We start from the raw sequence: 19,006 nt of genomic DNA, 5'->3' as shown, positions 1-19,006 counted from the left end.
CCTGTCCTGAGCCTCCTAACCCCCTGCCTTGAGCCCCCTGATGCACCACTCCTGCACCCCAATCCCCTGCCCTGAGCCCCCTCCTGCACACTGCACCCTGCACCCCTTGCCCTGAGCCCCTTCCTGCACACCGCACCCCCTCTCACACCCTGCACTCCCTCCCTCACCCCAACCCCCTGCTCTGAGCCTCCTCCTGCAGCCAACCCCTGCCCTGAGCTCCCTGCTGCACACCGCACCCCAACTCCCTGCCCTGAGCCCCCTGCCGCACCCCACACCCCTCCTGTGCCCCAACCCCCTGCCCTGAGCCCCCTCATACACCCCGCATCCCTCCTGCTCCCCAACCCCTTGCCCTGAGCCCCTTCCTGCACACTGCACCCCCTTCCACACCCCAACCCCACATTGATGGCCCTGCATGCAATTTCCCCATCCAGATGTGGCCCTCGGGCCAAAAAGTTTGCCCACCCCTGGTTTACTCTGTAGAAAAGTGGGCTGCTGCCAAAAATAAGGATATGCATGCCTATGCAGTCTGCTGCCCCACTGCAGTTCTGGAACCCCACTTCTGAAAATCCATCCATTATTCATAGAATATCAGGGTTGGAAGGGACCTCAGGAGGTCATCTAGTCCAACTCCCTGTTCAAAGCAGGACCAATCCCCAATTTTTGCCCCAGATCCCTAAATGGCCCTGGGTTTAGCAGGCCAATGCTCAAACTACTGAGCTGTCCCTCCCCCAATTCTCTGCATGTTGCTGAGAGTTAGAGGCCTGCATTAGCAGGAGATGATTAATGGCCTTACATGCTTGTATGATGATGGCCTCCACCATAGTTGAGGATTTTCCAACTCCAAAATGATTTCCCACTGACTGGAAGCTTTCAGTACAGGATTGCTACCAGAGTGCAATCACCTCTTGCTTCTCTATTGTTAATGGATCTCTCATTCTGGTGTCCATATGCTGGTGGATTGGAACAAGCTTGGCACACAGATCTAAAAATGTGGGCTTTTGCATCCAAAAGGCCTGCAACCACTGCTCATCATCCTAAACCTGCATTATGATGTGATTCCACCAGTCAGTGCTCATTTCTCGGCCCTAGAAGTGGCACTCCCGTGTCTGCAGCTGCTCTGTGAATGCCACCAACAACCTTGAATTATTTTTCTCTGTTTCTTAGCAAACTGTCTGCGAAGAAATCTACATGTTCCCCATTGTTGCAGTACTTCCTGTGAGTCTGTAAATACAGGAGAATCATGCATCCTGTATTTGCAACATTCATGAGAACAACATAGAAATCTGCAGGCTCCATGCTCCTGTTGGAGATAGGAGACAATGAAAAGTCCTATACAGGTTTGTGGGATTTTTTAAAGGCATGAAAATTATGGGATTTGGATGGCATTATGGGATGGATAAATTTGCATGCTAGGAACTTTACCTGAAGCTCCCAGACATCCCTGGGCATATCCTTTCTATCCCACAACACATTGTGAAAAATTCCCAAAAAAGACATTGCAGTAGTTGGCAGCATGGGGCACACTGGACCAGGATACTTATCTATGGAGCACTGCACTTTACATGGATGTAAGCATGCTAGGTGAATACCTTCTGTACCAAAGCAAGCTGCCAAATATGCATGCATTTGAGTGATACACAGACTTTGGCAGCTGTATGCCTACATAACTTGTGTCAACCACAGTTTGTAGTGTAGACATGGCCTCACTCCAGCCCTGGCCAAACCTCACTATTAATGAAAAAAATAGTGAGAGGTGGCAACACTGTATTACCCTCCCTCCAGCTATCTGTATGTACACATTAACTTGTGTTAATACCATTTTCCAGTCTGTACACTAGACTTTTAAGAGGAAGAAGGATCGTCCAGTGGTTAGGGCACTAGCTTAGACCATGGGAAGCCTGCATTCAATTCCCTGATCACCACAGATTTCCTGTGTGATGTTAGGTAAGGCCTTCCTGCATAGGGGTGTTGCAAGCATAGCTACATTAAAAATTGACAATTGCTTTGAGATCTACTGATAAGCATAATATAAGAGCTATGTATTACTACCAGATATTTACCTCTCACATGTTTGTTCTGGGCTACAGATGTTTGTTCTTTACCAGTTTACAGATCTGTAACATCAATTGGTTTCAGAGTAGCAACCGTGTTAGTCTGTATTCGCAAAAAGAAAAGGAGTACTTGTGGCACCTTAGAGACTAACAAATTTATTTGAGCATAAGCTTTCGTGAGCTACAGCTCACTTCATTGGTGCATCCGATTTGTTAGTCTGTAAATTTGTTAGTCTGTAATATCAATATATTTCTTGTATCTAGCTGACTGGGATTGCAAAGCTTAAAGTTTGTAAACTTTACTAATTAAGCAACAGTTGTAGCCTAGAACAAATGTATGGAAACTATGTAAGACTAGCTTTTGCAAATGTGTTAAGTACCTCAAGTTAATTAGCAGTCAATTAACTCACAGTATAACAGTTTAATGGAAACAAGCCCAAAGGCTCAGAGCTTGTCTACACTTAAAACACTACAGTGGCCCCCCATAGCGCTTCAGTGTAGACACGACAGATGGCAACAGGAGGGATTCTCCTGTTAGCTAGGTAATCCATCTCCCTAAGAGGCATTAGCTAGGACAGCAGAAGAATTCTTCTGTCGACCTAGTACTGTCTACACAGGGATTTAGGTCATCTTAACTTTGCCGCTCAAGGTGTAGATTTTTCAAACTCCTGACCAACATAGTTAAACCAACCTAATTTTCTAACGTAAGCCAAGTCTCAGCCACATTTGTTGTCCTGGAACAATACTTTGTAGAGCATATACGTTTGCATTTACAATCATGTTAACTGCAGATCAGTTAACTCAACACTAATAACTCTTGCCTAAATAGGCCTGTAGTGGCATGGAGATTTTTTCCAATCAGTCATATTTAGGGCTTGTCTACACAGGAAAATACCAATATAAACAACTAAGGTGTGAATTTAAACCAATATAGCAGTATACCTCTATGTGTGGAAATTTATGCTAGCCTAAGGCCTAACCTACACTAGAAAAGCTTTGCTGGTATAGATATGCCAGCAAACTCTCCCAGTGTAGATGCAGTTTATACTAGCAAAACCATGCTTTTGACAACATAGCTTATGCCAATTGCCAGAACAAAATAAGCTATACTGGTAAATACACTTTTTGAGAATAAATACATTAAAAGATTGTGAAGCACTTTGAGATCTACTGTTGAAAAGCACTATATAAGAGCTAGATATAATTATTAGTCTGTATAACTGCATCTACATTAGGATTTTTCTGGTATAAAAAAAAAAAAATAATCACCCTCCTTACCAACATTGTGATAACAGCAAACTTTTCTAGTGTAGTCCTGGCCTAAGTGTCTTATTTTAGTTTAATTTATGTCACTTTGGTGAGGGTTTAAGCTCAATCAAAAAAAAAAAAAAAAAAAAGCACTCATACCAGAAAATGTGTCCACATGGGGCATTACAACAGTTTAACTACAGTAGTATAACTGGTAAAATTTTCCCATGTAGACATGCCTTTATTCTCCCCTCTTTCCCACTGCCACAGGCTTGTCCTGCAAAAAGAAAAAAGACCAACAAATAAAACCAATATAATATCTCCAAAGGGCAAGACCCTGACACACACTAAAAGGCATGTTTTATAAACATGAACTGAACTTTTCCTGTAGAGTAGCTTTTGTTAAATTGTTATATTAAACCTTGTGTCCAGTTCTGCCCTCAGATGCACGTACACAACTCTCAAGGCCTTAATAGGAGTTGTATGCACATCTGACTGCAAAATCTGACCCAGCAAAACAAGCAAGTTTAAGCCATTTAAGCATTAGTTATACAGACATACTTAATTTGTATAATTCTGTGTCAAGGAGATAGGTTTTGGCAGAGCCTACACTGTGCACTTTATATAAAGAGTTGTAAAATATGAGATAAACAAGACAACATGAGACAAAAGAAACCAAATTAAAAATAGAGAGGAAAGGGGAAAGTGATCCCACGATAAGTGATATTGATAAGAGACTGCTGATTAATTTTTAAACTTGTAATAGAGAGAAGAAGCCACACAAAGCTTACCGTTATAGGAGAGAGAAGAAGCCACACAGTCATAGAACAAGTGACCATATGTAGGGAAGAAACTAAGCCAAACTCCAAATAGCTAGACAGTGAAGCATTGTAAAGAAATATAGCCATTGCAAAGAAAAAGAAACCCAGAACAAGGAAATTGAGCAACAAAACAAAATTATCACAACACAAAAATAGAAGGGGGGGGGAAACAGTCAAAATAAAGTAGAAGTTATTAGTGTCTTTCTGGGTTGATCTATTTCATGTTCATGTTTGCTTAGGTTGACAGAACAATATAGAGTCTCTCACTTCATTTGTGTCATGCTCTACTATGTCCAGACACAGCTTCAGACAGAATAATCACAGAAGATCTCACTATGTACAAATGTGAGAAGTAGTGTGGTCAGTGATTAGAGTGAGGGAATGGAAGTCAGCACTCCTGAGTTCCATTCAAGTGAGCTGTAGCTCACGAAAGCTTATGCTCAAATAAATTTGTTAGTCTCTAAGGTGCCACAAGTACTCCTTTTCTTTTTTGCGAATACAGACTAACACGGCTGCTACTCTGATTCCCAGGAATGCCACTAATCATTGTGTGATCTTGAGAATTATCTTCTCTATGCCTCAATTTATTATGTGCAGTATCAGTACATATATTTTTCATCTACTTGACTGGGATTATATGATTTAGTTTCTAAACTGCTTTAAGATCCTCAAATGATGACTGTAAAACATTGTTCTTAAACTTTCCACACCATTTAATCGCAATTTCACTGCATTTAAATAAATACATAGATAAAAACAAATATGGATAAACTACAAGGAACAGCAAAGACAAGACTACTGTTAGAGCATATCTACACTACAGTGGCACAGCTGCAGCTATGTTGCTGTATCATCATAATGTAGATTGCTTACATTGGTGGAAGGGGTTTTTCCATTGATGTAGGTAAGCCACCTCCCTGAGTGGCAGTAGCTAGGTTGACACAAGAATTCTTCCATCGATCTAACGGCATCTACCATGGTGTTAGGTTGGCTTAACTATGGGAGGTAGGGGGATTGGAATTTTTCATGCCCTTGAGAACACAGCTAGGTTAATCTATATTTTAAGTGAAAAAAGTAACAAAGCAAAGACAAATAAATGCACACACAAAGTTCTCAGGGAGCAATGGCTATAACAGTACTTCACTTTTACCTTCAGCCTACAGTATTTATATCACTGGGTACAAAAGAAGTCCAAGGTAAATAGGTTGTAAAGAAAGCATGTTGAACAAATCAAGGCATTAAACCAAGCGATGAAAAGCTAAAAAGTAAGCTATTAAAAAAAAAGAGCTGTGACATACTAAGAAGGAGCTTATTATTTGTAGCCTTGTTATATTTTACAGCTAAGCCTTAAAAGGATTTGTGGCCCTTATGTATTTGGTGTGGTAAAAGATAGTGGAAGAGTAATTATTCCCTCCCCCCATTTTAAATTTAGATTGCATGCATGTTTAATGCACAGAAATGGAACATCCTAAATATTAAGCTACTATCAAGGCAGCAAGCTTGATTTTTCTAGAATGGAAAAAAAAATGGAATAAGCTGTTTACATTGGTTCATCCCAAAATGTCCTGGAGGTAAGATTAAAGAAAAATAGCAAGAGTATTGCAATGCTAAACTTTTACAGTAATTGATACTCACATGAATAGTTGCTGTTTGGGTTATTTACAGTATATACTTTTTCTCCCATGGTGAGTCATAACAGCTAGATCTTAAAGAGGACTGTTATTTTATTTTATGGCACCTAGCACATTTTAGGCCCCAGACACCTTCCTCCCTCTCCCCAAGAGGGTTTACAATCTAAAATTTATCATCAGTGGTGGGTTAAATCCTTCAGTCTTCCTTCATATAGAACTCCCATTACCTTCAAGATTAGACTAGAATCTGCAAACAGACCCATGTGGGCAGACTCCTGCAGTCATCCAGAGCCCATTTATGTCAGACTCCACACAGGTGTACCTGGGCAGATCCTTTGGAGGATCTAACCTCAAAATATTTTTTAGTTTTAGTAAGGACCTATTTAACTCACAATCTATGTTGCTATAGTTATGTGCTATAAGAATAGAGAAATCTCACGCTTTAGGTCCTCTAAGTAAAATATGCCCTTCTTCTACCCAGTGTAGCTTTGCCACGTGGCCCTTATGAGACAAGCCTAGGTATAACAGTCTGTCAATTATATATGGTTGCTATAGTTATATTGTACTCCACTCCAGTGTATATTTTGAAATAGGTTTTTATAGGGCTGTCAGTTAATCGCAGTTAATGCCTGTGAATTAACTGAAAACAAAATTAATGCATTAATTGCATATCTGTGGGCGGGGAGGGACGCATTGGCGACAGAGGCGCTGAAGCCCCAGCCCAGAGCTCTGCAAGGTGGGTGGGGAGGCAGGCAGGCTGAAACTCCAGCCTGGAGCGGTAGGGGGGCTGAAGCCCCAGTCTGTAGCTCTGTGGGTGGTGGAGGGACAGAAGCCTGGAGCTCTGAGGGGGCTGATGCCCCAAGGAGGGCTGAAGCCCAGAGCGCCCAGCCTATATTTGAAAATATAGAACCTCCCCTCCCCAAAATTTTTTAAATAAATGGTATTCTAACATTGTTTAACAGTGCGATTAATTTTTTAATCCCATGATTAATCACGATTAATTTTTTTAATCACTTAACAGCCCTATTTTTAAAATGTATTTCCAGCATCAAAACAATTTGTTTTAGTACCTTGTTTATCTCTTGAGACAAAGGGCTTGTTTACACTGGCAAGTTTTGTCACCAAAACAGCGATAGTTTACACACTGCAATGTGACTTTTTTTCGAAACAGACACCAAGTTTTGGCAACAAAAAACTACCACCCCAGCAAGAGACTTGTCTTTTCCCCTCCCTTTATTGTCAACAAACAACCAGTGTAGACACCACAGCTTTTATTTCCCCGATTTTATTGGCCTCCAGAAAGTATCCCACAATTCCCATACTGTTGCTCTGGTCAGCGGTTTGAACTCCATTGCCCTGCAGCCAACCCGCCCCTTGCAAGCCCTGGGAATTTAAAATTTAATTTCCTGCTCGCTGGCTTCCCAGAAGAGCTTCCCAGGTGGCTTCCCAGGTCAGCATGGCTGGCTATTGCACCAACCGCGCTCCCACTTGGACCACCGCTGAGTTGTTGGATCTGATCAGTATATGGGGAGAGGAGTCTGTTCAGTCACAGCTGCGATTGACCCGTAGCAATTGGGACACATATAGGCAAATTTATCGAGGCTTGTGCGAAAAGAGCTATGATCGGGACATGCAGCAGTGCACAGCTAAGATAAAGGAGGTGAGGCAGGCATACCATAAGGTGCAGTAGGCAAACCATCACTCTAGTGGTGCACCTAAGACCTGCCGCTTCTATAAGGAGATGAATACTATCCTCGGTGGTGACCCCACCTCCATCGCTGATAGCCCCGTGGATACTTCGCAGGCAGCAGAAAGGAGCTAACCCAGAGGCTGGATTCTGGATGAAGAAATTCTGGATGGATGAAGAAGCCGAGCTAGAAGAGGATGTGGTTCTCCCAGCGGGGTTGCCCGGTACAGCAGGCAGCCAGGAACTTTTCTCCACATCAGAAGTGGTCATCTGGGAGCAGGAGCAGATGAGACGTCAGGTAAGTTGTTGTAGGTTGTGTAGGGAATCGAAAAGTGGGAGGCAGGTAATATTTTCTGTGAGCTGGACATTGCCCTGTGTAGCTAATCTGCATGGCCAACCAGGGTCTCAATGGACATCGAGACCTGCAGGGAATCCTCCAGAGAGAGGTTCTGGAAAGTTTCCAAGAGGTACTTGTTAATCCTCTGCCGCAGATTCCAAGGGATTGCAGCCTTGTTAGTTCCCCCATTGTAGGAAACTGTACCATGCCATTTAGCAATCACTGGAGCTGGGACCAAAGTGGCACATAGCTGAGCTGCATATAGACCAGGGTGAAAGCCGCAAGCTTTCAGCGGCTGTGCCCTGGTTTCCCTGGTAACCCACAGCAGCGAGATGTCAGCCAGCAGGTTGGCCGCCTGTGAAAAAGTGTGTGATAATCTTAGAATGAGTTCCCTGCAAAGCTGCCCTGTAAGCCATGACCATTTTGTCCATACACACAGCCGCCTTCCCTCCACTCCCCACGATCAGCATGATTGGGTGCTTGCGGAGCTGTGTGCCTTCCTAGAGTCTCAGAGAGAAAGTGATTTCTACTAGCAAAAAGGCCTTTGTTACTAAAATGTTTCAATCATGTGCTGGAATGTAACAATCCCTCTTCTGTTCAGCACAGACCTTGAGGAACATATCATGCACCCCCCGCAGACCGGTTTAGGCAGATAAGGAGGAACCCTAGGCACAGCAAAGAAGACATGTTCCAGGAGGTGCTGCAGCGCGATGAGAGACAGACCAGGGAATGCAAAAAGTGCTGGGAACCCGAAAGGCAGGACAGAAAAGAGAATGCTGCATTTGCTAGGCAAGCGACAGAGCAGATGATAAAAGTGCGGGAGGATCAGACAGGGCTGCTCAAGTCTTTGATACAGCTGCAGACTGAGCAGATCCGTGGTCGACCTCCCCTGCAGCACATGCAGATGCACAATTCTTTGCCAACCCCACCCCCCTCTATGCCCAGACGTTCCTTTTCACTTCACAGCCCTCCTGAGTTTCCCCATCACTCCACCCCCTCTCACAGCTTTCACAATGATAGCTGGAGCTACACACAGTTGTGAGGTTTTACCCTTTTTAACAATAAATAAAGGCCAAGGTATTTAATGGTACACTGTTTTTAGTCTGTGTTCTACAAAATCGTATAGCAATCAATTCACTCTCGGGAACAGGCTTCTAAGGCATTTTGTTGCATCGATCTTGGGCCCCAAAATTGTACATGGATGTACCAGGGAAGCAATTCCAAAACAGACATGTGTTATTGCCCTTCATTGTCAAAGTGGTTCCTCAAAGCCTCTCTGATGTTAATAGCAACCCTCTGGGCTCCTCTGACAGCCCTAGCATCTGGCTGTTCAAACTGTGCTCTGCCTCAGTTCTCCACACCTGAACAAACATTTTGCCCTTAGATTCACACAGATTATGCAAAGTGCAGCACGCGGCTACGACCACGGGAATATTATCCTCAGTAAGGTCTAACCTGCCATTGAGACACCTCCGGAGAGCTTTCAAATGGCCAAAGGCACATTCATCTACCATGCGGCACCTGCTCAGCCTGTTGTTAAAACTCTCCTTGCTGCTGTCCAGGTGCCCTGTGTTTCATGAGCCAGGGCTGTAAGGGGTAAGCCAGGTCTCCCAGGATTACTGTGGGCATTTCCACATCCCCCACTGTGATCTTGTGGTCTGGAAAGAAAGTCCCTGTCTGCAGCTTTCTGTACAGGCCACTGTTCCCGAAGATGTGTGCATCATGCACCTTTCCAGACCAGCCCGCTTTAATGTCCGTGAAATGCCCCCGGTGATCCACAAGCACCTGCAACACCATGGACAAGTATCGCTTCCTCTTGATGTATTCAGAGGCAAGGTGGTCTGGCGCTAAAATTGGAATGTGTGTGCCATCAATCGCCCCGCCACAGTTAGGGAAACCTTTCTCTGCAAAGCCATCTACTATTTCATGCACATTTCCCAGAGTCACAGTCCTCCGCAGCAGGATGCAATTTATTGCCCTGCACACTTGGAGTAATACAGCCCCAACAATGGACTTTCCTACTCCAAATTGATTTGCAGCTGACCCGGTAGCAGTCTGGATTTGCCAGCTTCCACACAGGGATTGCAACACGCTTCTCTACCGAAAGGGCAGCTCTCAATCTGGTGTCCTTGCGCCGCAAGTCAGGGGACAGCTCAGCACATAGCTCCACGAAGATTACTTTATGCATTCTAAAGTTCTGTACCCACTGGTCATCATCCCACACCTGCATGACAATGCAATCCCACCAATCAGTGCTTGTTTCCCTAGCCCAAAAGTGATGGTCTACCAGCTGCTCATCCTCTGTTAACTTTGCGAGTAACTTTGCAAATAACTGTGCTGCCATGTGTGATGTCTTCACGACAGCTAATAGAGCATAGGAGAGAAGTGCGGGATCCATCACACACTACAAAAGAATGACAGTTGGAAAAATGGTGTGAAAGGAAGCCAGAAACCATTGGAGGGGTGGGACACAAAGCAGTGCATGACGATACATTGTGCACATCCCAGGATGCGCTAGGCTCCATTTCCGCATTCCCACAACACCTAGCAATGGATGGTGTTGCCAGGTACTGTGGGATACATACCCACAGTCCATTGTTCTCGCTGTCGACAAAGGTGCCCCAAATGTGGACATGATCTGTTGACAGAGGGAGCAAATGTAGACATGCTTTGGTGACTTTGCTTTTGTCGATTTTTCCTTGTCAACATTAGTTTCATTGACAAAACTTGCCAGTGTAGACAAGCCCTTAGCAAAGAACATTTTCTGCACCAGATCTCTGGATGTGTTTTCATGACCTTTATATTTCTCTAACTTGTGTGGAGGACAATGTTCTTGCCAAAGGGTTGCTTTTACTACATACATGATGCCACGACCTCTTGTGCTAGACACACCTTTGTGTTGCATTGCAATTACCTCCACATTTATTGCAAGCAAAACTTGTCTTCATTTACTGACCATTGTATTTTTGGTCTTTATGCCATTTTAGTTAGATGTACTTCAGTTCTTTCACTATGTGTTAATTATTTCACTTGGAAAATACATTTTTCACTATCCCTGAAGCTGTACACAATATTCTTTGAAAATAAATGGATTTGATATTGCAGTCTGACTTGAACTTGGTTATTAATTTTACCAAAGCTATTTCAGCTCAGATTTTATAATCCATGTGTTAAGTGTTCATATTCACATGATTCAGATACGGTCTACACCAGTTTTCAGAGTAGCAGCCGTGTTAGTCTGTATTCGCAAAAAGAAAAGGAGTACTTGTGGCACCTTAGAGACTAACAAATTTATTAGAGCATAAGCTTTCGTGAGCTACAGCTCAATGCTCTAATAAATTTGTTAGTCTCTAAGGTGCCACAAGTACTCCTTGGTCTACACCAGGGATCTCAAACTCAAAATTACCACAAGGGCCACATAAGGACTAGTACATTGGCCCGAGGGCCACATCACTGACAAACTCCCACCCCGCTGGCCCCGGCCCCACCCCCACTCCACCCCTTCCATGAGGGCCCCCCCTCGCCTCTTCCAACCCCTTCCCCAAAGACCCCACCCCAACTCTGCCCCATTCCAACCTCTTCCCCAAATCCCTGCCTCTTCTCCGCGCGCATGGCTCCCTACTCCTCCCCCTCCCTCCTGGAAAGCGCAAAGCGCAGGAAGCGCCCGGAGGTATGCAGAGGAGCGGGGATGCAGTGCGCTGGGGTAGGGGGGGTTGGCAGGTGAGGGGAGCTTGGTGGTTGCAGGAAATAACTCCGCAGGTCACGTGTTTGAGACCCCTGGTCTACACACAAACATGCACCAAAATCTCTTTTAAAAAAAGTGTTAGTTAGAATAGATTTATTTCAGTGCAAGTCTGTGTGGACACTTATTTCAGACTGAAAGTGCTCTTTTTTAAATTTTGCTAAGCTAAAATGATGTCTATACACAGACTTTTACAGAAGTAACAAATTATATTAAAACTGATTTAGATAGTTTGGTGCAAGTTTGTGTGTAGATTCCCCTGAGTCCCCTGTGTATATGATGGATTATAAAATCTACCAACCCAGGGAGAGGACAGCTGTCTTCCTTCTTGAGGTTGGGTGCTAGCTAAGTTGAGGAGGTAAATGCACCACTGACAGCATAGCTAGCAGGTGGATCAAGAAATGCCTAAAACAACACAAATAGATTGGCCCCAACTCCTTGTGCGCTCCTTTATCCGTTCCACGACAGTGGTGGGGAGTTCAGTCGATCAGAAGCTATTAAGAATCTCTGGGGCCAGAAAAAGGACTGCCCTCAGTGTGCATCTATAACTGCAGGACACTGAGAGACTATTCGATCAACCATCTAATGGAGGAGAAGGCAAGGACAGCCTGCGACATCTTTGGTCTCTGTGAAACACAATGAAGAAAAGAGATGGAAGTGAAGTGGAGAGATGAAAGTACCAACATGTTGGAAAAAAGAGAAGGCGTGAGAACCGTTGGAGGAATCAGTTTTATCATAAACAAGGAATGGTCTTGAAAAATCATCTCCTACAAGTTCAAGTCATCGCGCATCGGAATGCTACACCTCCAGCTGAACAAGAAGAGCAACCTCAAGATTATTCAGATATATGCTCCCACAAGCACAAGTGAAGATGACAAAGTGGAAGAATTCTATCAGGAGCTCGAGGAAACCCTCGCTCAAAAATCCACATATTTGATCGCAATGAGAGATTTCAGTGCCGAAGTTGGAAGAGAGAAAGAAGGTGAAAAGTTAATTGGAAGGTATGGCATTGGCAAACTGAATCCACGAGGAGAGCAACTGGCAACTCTGGTGGAGACGAAAGAAAAGGTAATTGGTAACGCCTAGCTTAAGAAGAAGGCCAAGAGGAGGTGGACATGCATTGTGCCCAATGCAAAGAACAAGAACGAGATTGATTATATTCTGATTGATAAGCAGCACATTGTACAAGACATCTCAGTAGTACCATCATTTAACTACTCGGTAGTGACCATTGCTTGCTCAGAGCACAGCTCAACTTCAACAAAAAGGTGGAGAAGAAAGCGCTACAGATGGCAAATCAGAGATAGTGGCCAAAAATATTTGACAAGGCAATCTTGAAAGCGAACATTTCCAAGGAGGACTGGAGTCTTATAGATAACTGCAATGAGGATTATAACAACTTCACTGATAAATTGAGGCAATGCATGAAATTAGCTGAGAAAGAAAGACTGAAAAGAGTGAAGGGAAGAATCTTGGAGGAAGTGTGGAACTTGCTAGAGAAACAGAGGAATAGGAAGCGAAATGATAGTGACAAAACTTGAGTACTCCTTCCTCTGCAAGTTGATGAGAAGAAGACTAAAGGAGGACTTCGAGAAGTACCAAAATGAAAGGTTCTTAAAGACAGCTGAAGATTACAGAAGCCTCAAAAAATGCAAAAGGGAATTGACACCGTACAGGTCAACAATAATGGCACTGAAGAACAGGGACAGAAAACCAGTAATTGAAAGAACAGGGATGGAAGTGCTCTGCAAAGATTTCTACACCTAACTGTTCGCATCTCAGATAAATGTCCAAGTACCAACACTTCAGCAGATCAACGAGCATGTACTCCCAGTCCTTGTCAGCAAAATTCGCATGCAGTTCACCAAATGAAGGAAGGAAAAGCCCAGGTAAAGTTGATCAATCCAAATGAAAAGAGCTTGAGGCCAAGACCTCTGGAAAACCCTTTCTCAAAAGGTTTAGCCATTACTTGGAAATACAGAAGATATCATCTAGCTTGAAGGAGTCCAACACCATTCTGCTGTACAAGAAGGGTGATCGTGAAGATCTAAAGAACTATCATCCAATATGCCTGCTCTCACATGTCTACAAGCTGTTCACCAAAACAATAACAAACTGACTCTCACAGAGTCTGGACAAGCAGCAGCCAAAAGAGCAGGCAGGCTTTCAAAGTAATTTCAGCACAATGGATCATATTTTCACTTTAAATCAGCTTGGAACACTCAAGGGAATACAAATTCCCTTTATGTATTGCCTTCGTCGACTATGAAAAAGCGTTTGACAGTGAAGAGATCAATGCAGTGTTGAAAGCTCTTACAGAGCGGGGCATCGACGCAAACTATATCAAACTATTAAAGGAAGCAAATTCTGACTGCACTACAGATATAACTTTATTTGATACTCCCCTTAGCATCCCAATTAAGAAAGGTGTGAAACAAGGAGACGCGGTTTTACCAAAATTCTTCACAGCCTGCCTCTAATTGGTAATGAGGCGGGTGAATTGGAAGGGTGGAATCAACATCAATGGAGAGCAGTTAAACCATCTCAGATTCGCAGATGACATTGTGTTGATCACCAAAAATACTATCAAAGTACAGAAAATGGTGCAAGAACTCAACACAAAAAGCAGCCAAGTCAGACTGAAAATTAACCACTCCAAAATGAAATTTATGCAGTCTGGTACCTTGCCAAAAGCCCAAATAACAATCCAGGGAGAACAAATAGAAGAAGTTGAGCAATATGTCTATTTGGGACAAGAAATTAACATGCGCCACGATCAGGAAAGTGAATTCTCACGAAGAAAGAAAGCAGGTTGGTGCACATTCAGTTCTATCAAGGATGTCCTCCAAGGGGGTGGGGGGGAAATCAACAAAGCAACATGCACCAGCCTCTTCAACTCAACAGTACTGCCAGCAGTGTTGTATGGCAGTGAAATATGGGCGCTGATGAAGACAGAGGAGCAGCAACTGTCTGTCACGTAGGGGGCGATGAAAAGAAGAATTCTGGGAACTTCAGTCCGCCACTGAGTCCCCAATGAAGTGATCAGACAGCAGAGTGGAGTGCAGGACATCTTTGTTGAGAGCAGGCATAGTAAAATGCAATGGGCTGGGCATATAGTGAGGCTCACTGACAATCGATGGACCGCAGCTGTTGCCAAGTGGTACCCATGGGAACTGAAATGACCACTTGGCTGACCTCCAAAGAGATGAGAAGATTTTATCGTGAAAAGACATGGCCGCACATGGAGAAGGAAGGCCAGGATACGAGGAGAATGGAAGACTTATTGTGATCGGCGAAATCTATACAAGGGCTGAAGGACCTATCAATCAAGGTGAAGGTGATAAAATCAGAGAAATTTTTTGATAAAACTGATAACTAAGTGCCACTAAGGCTGGAAAAAAATTGATTTGACATTGCAAAAATTTGTGTATACCAGCCTTCAGATTTGTTATGTAGGTCTATACCAATGACCAAAGGCTTCCATCACAGGTGGTTTCTTGTAAATAAAGTGCATCTTTCTCAAATGATATAGTCTTACATGAATCAGAATATTCTTGAATTTTATTTAATGAGTTTTTCTAACAGTTTGCAGTCCTCTGCATGCTGTCACTAAAAGGTATGTGTGACATTCCCCTCCAGTGTTATCTGAATCGGTGATTGGCTTGGTCACTCCAGTCCTTGGCTCTTAGAGCCAGCCTTGCCCTGCTCTGCTGTGAGAACCCCCCTCCTGGGATGTTCACACACAGCCTCTAGCACGTAAGCTGCTCTTTGGATTGTGAAACCGAATGAGACTAGCCAATATCTCCGGTCCCAGACAGAATCCTAGGAACCTCTGTCTTGCAGTGTCCAGTTATGCCCACTGGACACTGCAAGCTTATATGAGTTTGTGAATTTAACTATGAAATTGATATGTACCAGGCTTGTTATTCCAAGGGGAGTCTCTCACACACTTCAAACCAAATGCACTGCTTCAGGTAGAACAAGCAAACAGATTTTAAGTGATTATAAGTCAAAGCATAACAAGTCAGATTTGGACAAATGAAACAAAAGCAAAACGCATTCTAAGCTGATCTTAACGCTTCCTGTGCCTTTACAAACTTAGATGCATCTCACCACAGGCTGGCTGGTTGCCCTTCAGACAGGCTCTCCCCTTTGATCAACGCTTCAGTTGCTTGGTGGTGATGTATGTAGATGGAGGGGGAAAAGCATGGCAGATGTCTCTCCCTTTTATCATGTTCTTTCTTCCCTCTTGACTTTGTACCCCCCCCCCCCAGAGTCAGGTGAGCATTACCTCATCATAGTCCTAAACTGACCAAAGGAAGGGGGGGTGACTCACTCAAGAGTCCAACAGATCCTTTGTTGTTGCCTAGGCCAGTGTCCTTTGTTCCTGTAAAGCTGGGCTGGGTTTGTCCCATATATTCCCTGATGAGGTGTAAACTGCCCCTCTGCTTCTGGAGAGTTTTTGCCTGGGCTTGCTTTAAGCCATGAGGACGCATTTTCAGCCTCATAACTATATACATAAAATTACAACCTATAACAAAGATTACTGTAACATTACCTTAACAACAATGCTCAGTACATCATGAGCTGTACGAAGACACCCGGCATGACAAACTTTGCATTAGATACCACACAATCATATTATAAGGATCAACATGGGACTGCTGAATGTGCCCCCAAGGTACAGAAGTCACAGTATGATACTGCAGATATCCAGTGTCTCTGGGCTTGTTACATGTAGCAGCATGGAGGATTTATCTGATTTCTGTGAATGCAACTTGCTTCTAGGAAAATTTAGAAACATTGCAACCACCTCATCCAGTTCTCTGCCAGACTCCCTTCTAGACTACAGGATTTAGATGGCTTCATTCTATTTTTGCTAAGATTTAGTTTTCTTCTGATATCTTGTAATGAAGTTGGGACACAGAGGTGCTGTTAAGAGACAACTTTTCATGGCCCCAGTCTTTAGACATGGCTCAAGTTACAAGAGGCTGATTGATCCAGCCTAATGACTGGGTCAGTGTCAGTTGACTCCAGTCACTGTTGCATGCACTGGGTACCAGTTTGTTTACAAATGCAGTGAAGTTTAATTAAATCACTGAAGTTATGTAAGTTCTGGCACCTAATTATCTGAACCTGCCCCTCCCTATATCCTACTGATATAGTTTCTATTGGATCACCGTTCTTATTGATTTTGGAACTGAGATCTTAAGGAGTGGTGGCAAGGTTCTCAGTGCAGGGTTTAAGCCTCTGGGACATGACCTTTATGAAGATCTGTCAGGGGATGTCTACACTACAATAAGACACCTGTGTCTAGCCCAGATCATCTGACTCGGGCTCAGGCTTATAGGGCTATAAAATTGCAGTGTAGATGTTCGAGCTCAGTCAGTTTGGCAAACTTCTAGGAAAAGTATAAAACAGCTGCTAAGTCAAGCTGTGTACCATTTTATGGGCAGAATATGCAAGTTTGAGACTCGTTGGAACAGTATTTTGTTAATTTAATACGGACATGCTAAGGTGATGGGCGATTTTTATATAAAAATCAGTAAATAAATATCCTGTCTGAACAATACGTTAACTTCAGTGGAAAAGCCTAGTCAGTCAGGCTTTCCAGCTCTTCTGCTTCCTGGTTGTGGAGTCATCCCAATTCCATACACAATAAATATAACACAATGATTTTGGCATGTGTTCTATTTGTGAAAGCTAACCAGACTGGTTTATTGGTCTTATTTTTACTTCCTGAAAAAGAGCCTAACCACAATAAAATGTACTATCCAGAACAAGGTACAAAAGTTGGTTTAAAAATAAAGTATAAATAGCTCTTTCCTGAAAAAAATCTTTCAGAGCTTAGTGAATGTATAATTATTCAGATACAGAGGACTTTTGTTTATTTCACCTACACTAGTTTCTTGCCCAGTTCTGGGCTGCATAAAGATATTAGTAATCTGTTGATTCTGAATAACCTTGGGTTATTTTTTTATAATTAGGGCTTCTGTTATTTTATTGACTTCATTAACAAAAATTTGCTACAGTACATAGTTTCCATAGAAACAACTTAAGGGTGTAATTTCTACAATACTATTCAAGAGCCTATAACAGGCAAAAAGGTGTTCACATATTCATTGCTATTGAACCTGTACTGATGTCATAATAGGAAAAAGTATATAATGAGAAGCTGATGTTAAAATGCATGATATATTTGTTGTACACTTAAAAGTAATTTTGTAAAAAGAAGAGCTATTACACAGCTGGGGTATAGATGATGAAAGAGATTGACACTTCCCTCTTTCCTCTCCGAGATCCCATCCACTGAGATTCTTTAACAAAAGTCAAATGTTTTTACAGTTCCAAAGAGGATTCCATTCCCATTATCACATGTTGTATATTATGTACTGAAACCCCATTTACTTAACATAATGCTCAGCTTTTAGCAAAGAAAGAAAGATTCCCAAGAATGAGGTTCAAAAGCAGTCTAGCCAGCACATTTCACTAACAGCTTTGAAACTGCTCTTCTATATTGCTGTCTCCAGACAAAGCCAGACTGATTAGAATACAGGTACAAGATGATGAACACATTCAACCTGTGAATGACTCCAGGCATTTCTAGTCAATTGAAACCTATTAGCAATTAATGAGTCCATCTTAGCCCATATACAGGCATTGAGAGACATTAACCTTTCAGTTATTATATAAAAAGGTGTGCAAAGTATACAATAGTATCTGACATTTAGTAAAAAGAAAAGGAGTACTTGTGGCACCTTAGAGACTAACACATTTATTTGAGCATAAGCTTTCGTGAGCCACAGCTCACTTCATCGGATGCATTCAGTGGAAAATACAGTGGGGAGATTTATATACACACACAGAGAACATGAAACAATGGGTATTACCATACACACTGTAAGGAGAGTGATCATTTAAGATGAGCTATTACCAGCAGATAGGGAGGGTGGGGGAAGGAGGGTGGGGGAAAAGGAAGAAAACCTTTTGTGGTGATAATCAAGGTGGGCCATTTCCAGCAGTTGACAAGAATGTCTGAGGAACGGGGGGGGGGGGGGAATAACATGGGAAAATAGTTTTACTTTGTGTAATGACCCATCCATTCTCAGTCTCTATTCAAGCCTAAGTTAATTGTATCCAGTTTGCAAATTAATTCCAATTCAGCAGTCTCTCGTTGGAGTCTGTTTTTGAAGGTTTTTTGTTGAAGAATAGCCACTCTCAGGTCTGGAATCGAGTGACCAGAGAGACTGAAGTGTTCTCCGACTGGTTTTTGAATGTTATAATTCTTGAGGGTTACCAAAAGAAACTACAGCATTTGCTCAAGAAACTCCCTGAAAAAGCACAAGAACAAATCCTCATAGACACACCCCTGGAACCCCAACCTGGGGTATTCTGTCAACTATCCAAGATCCATAAACCTGAAAATCCTGGACGCCCCATCATCTCAGGTATTGACACCCTGACAGCAGGATTGTCTGGCTATGTAAAC

At 42.9% G+C, this 19,006-nt stretch overlaps 1 long non-coding RNA gene across 5 annotated transcripts in view; it reads left to right on the top strand.

Moving 5' to 3' along the window:
- The window catches only part of LOC122461103, an 80,317-nt gene that overhangs the window by 4,683 nt on the left and 56,628 nt on the right, over window positions 1-19,006 (top strand). For 3 of the 5 annotated variants that reach the window (XR_006282839.1, XR_006282835.1, XR_006282838.1), the window contains exon 2: window positions 5,553-5,691. This is a non-coding gene — a long non-coding RNA (uncharacterized LOC122461103). Of the gene's footprint in view, window positions 1-1,164; window positions 1,338-5,552; window positions 5,692-7,555; window positions 7,737-8,376; window positions 8,861-19,006 lie in introns of those variants that run through there. The other 2 variants (XR_006282836.1, XR_006282837.1) reach the window with 2 other exon arrangements.

Source organism: Dermochelys coriacea, chromosome 7 (genome assembly GCF_009764565.3).
Source record: "Dermochelys coriacea isolate rDerCor1 chromosome 7, rDerCor1.pri.v4, whole genome shotgun sequence".
NCBI lineage: Eukaryota > Metazoa > Chordata > Testudines > Dermochelyidae > Dermochelys > Dermochelys coriacea.
Note: the sequence above shows the minus strand (reverse complement) of the source record. Positions and strands in the feature narration are given on the sequence as shown.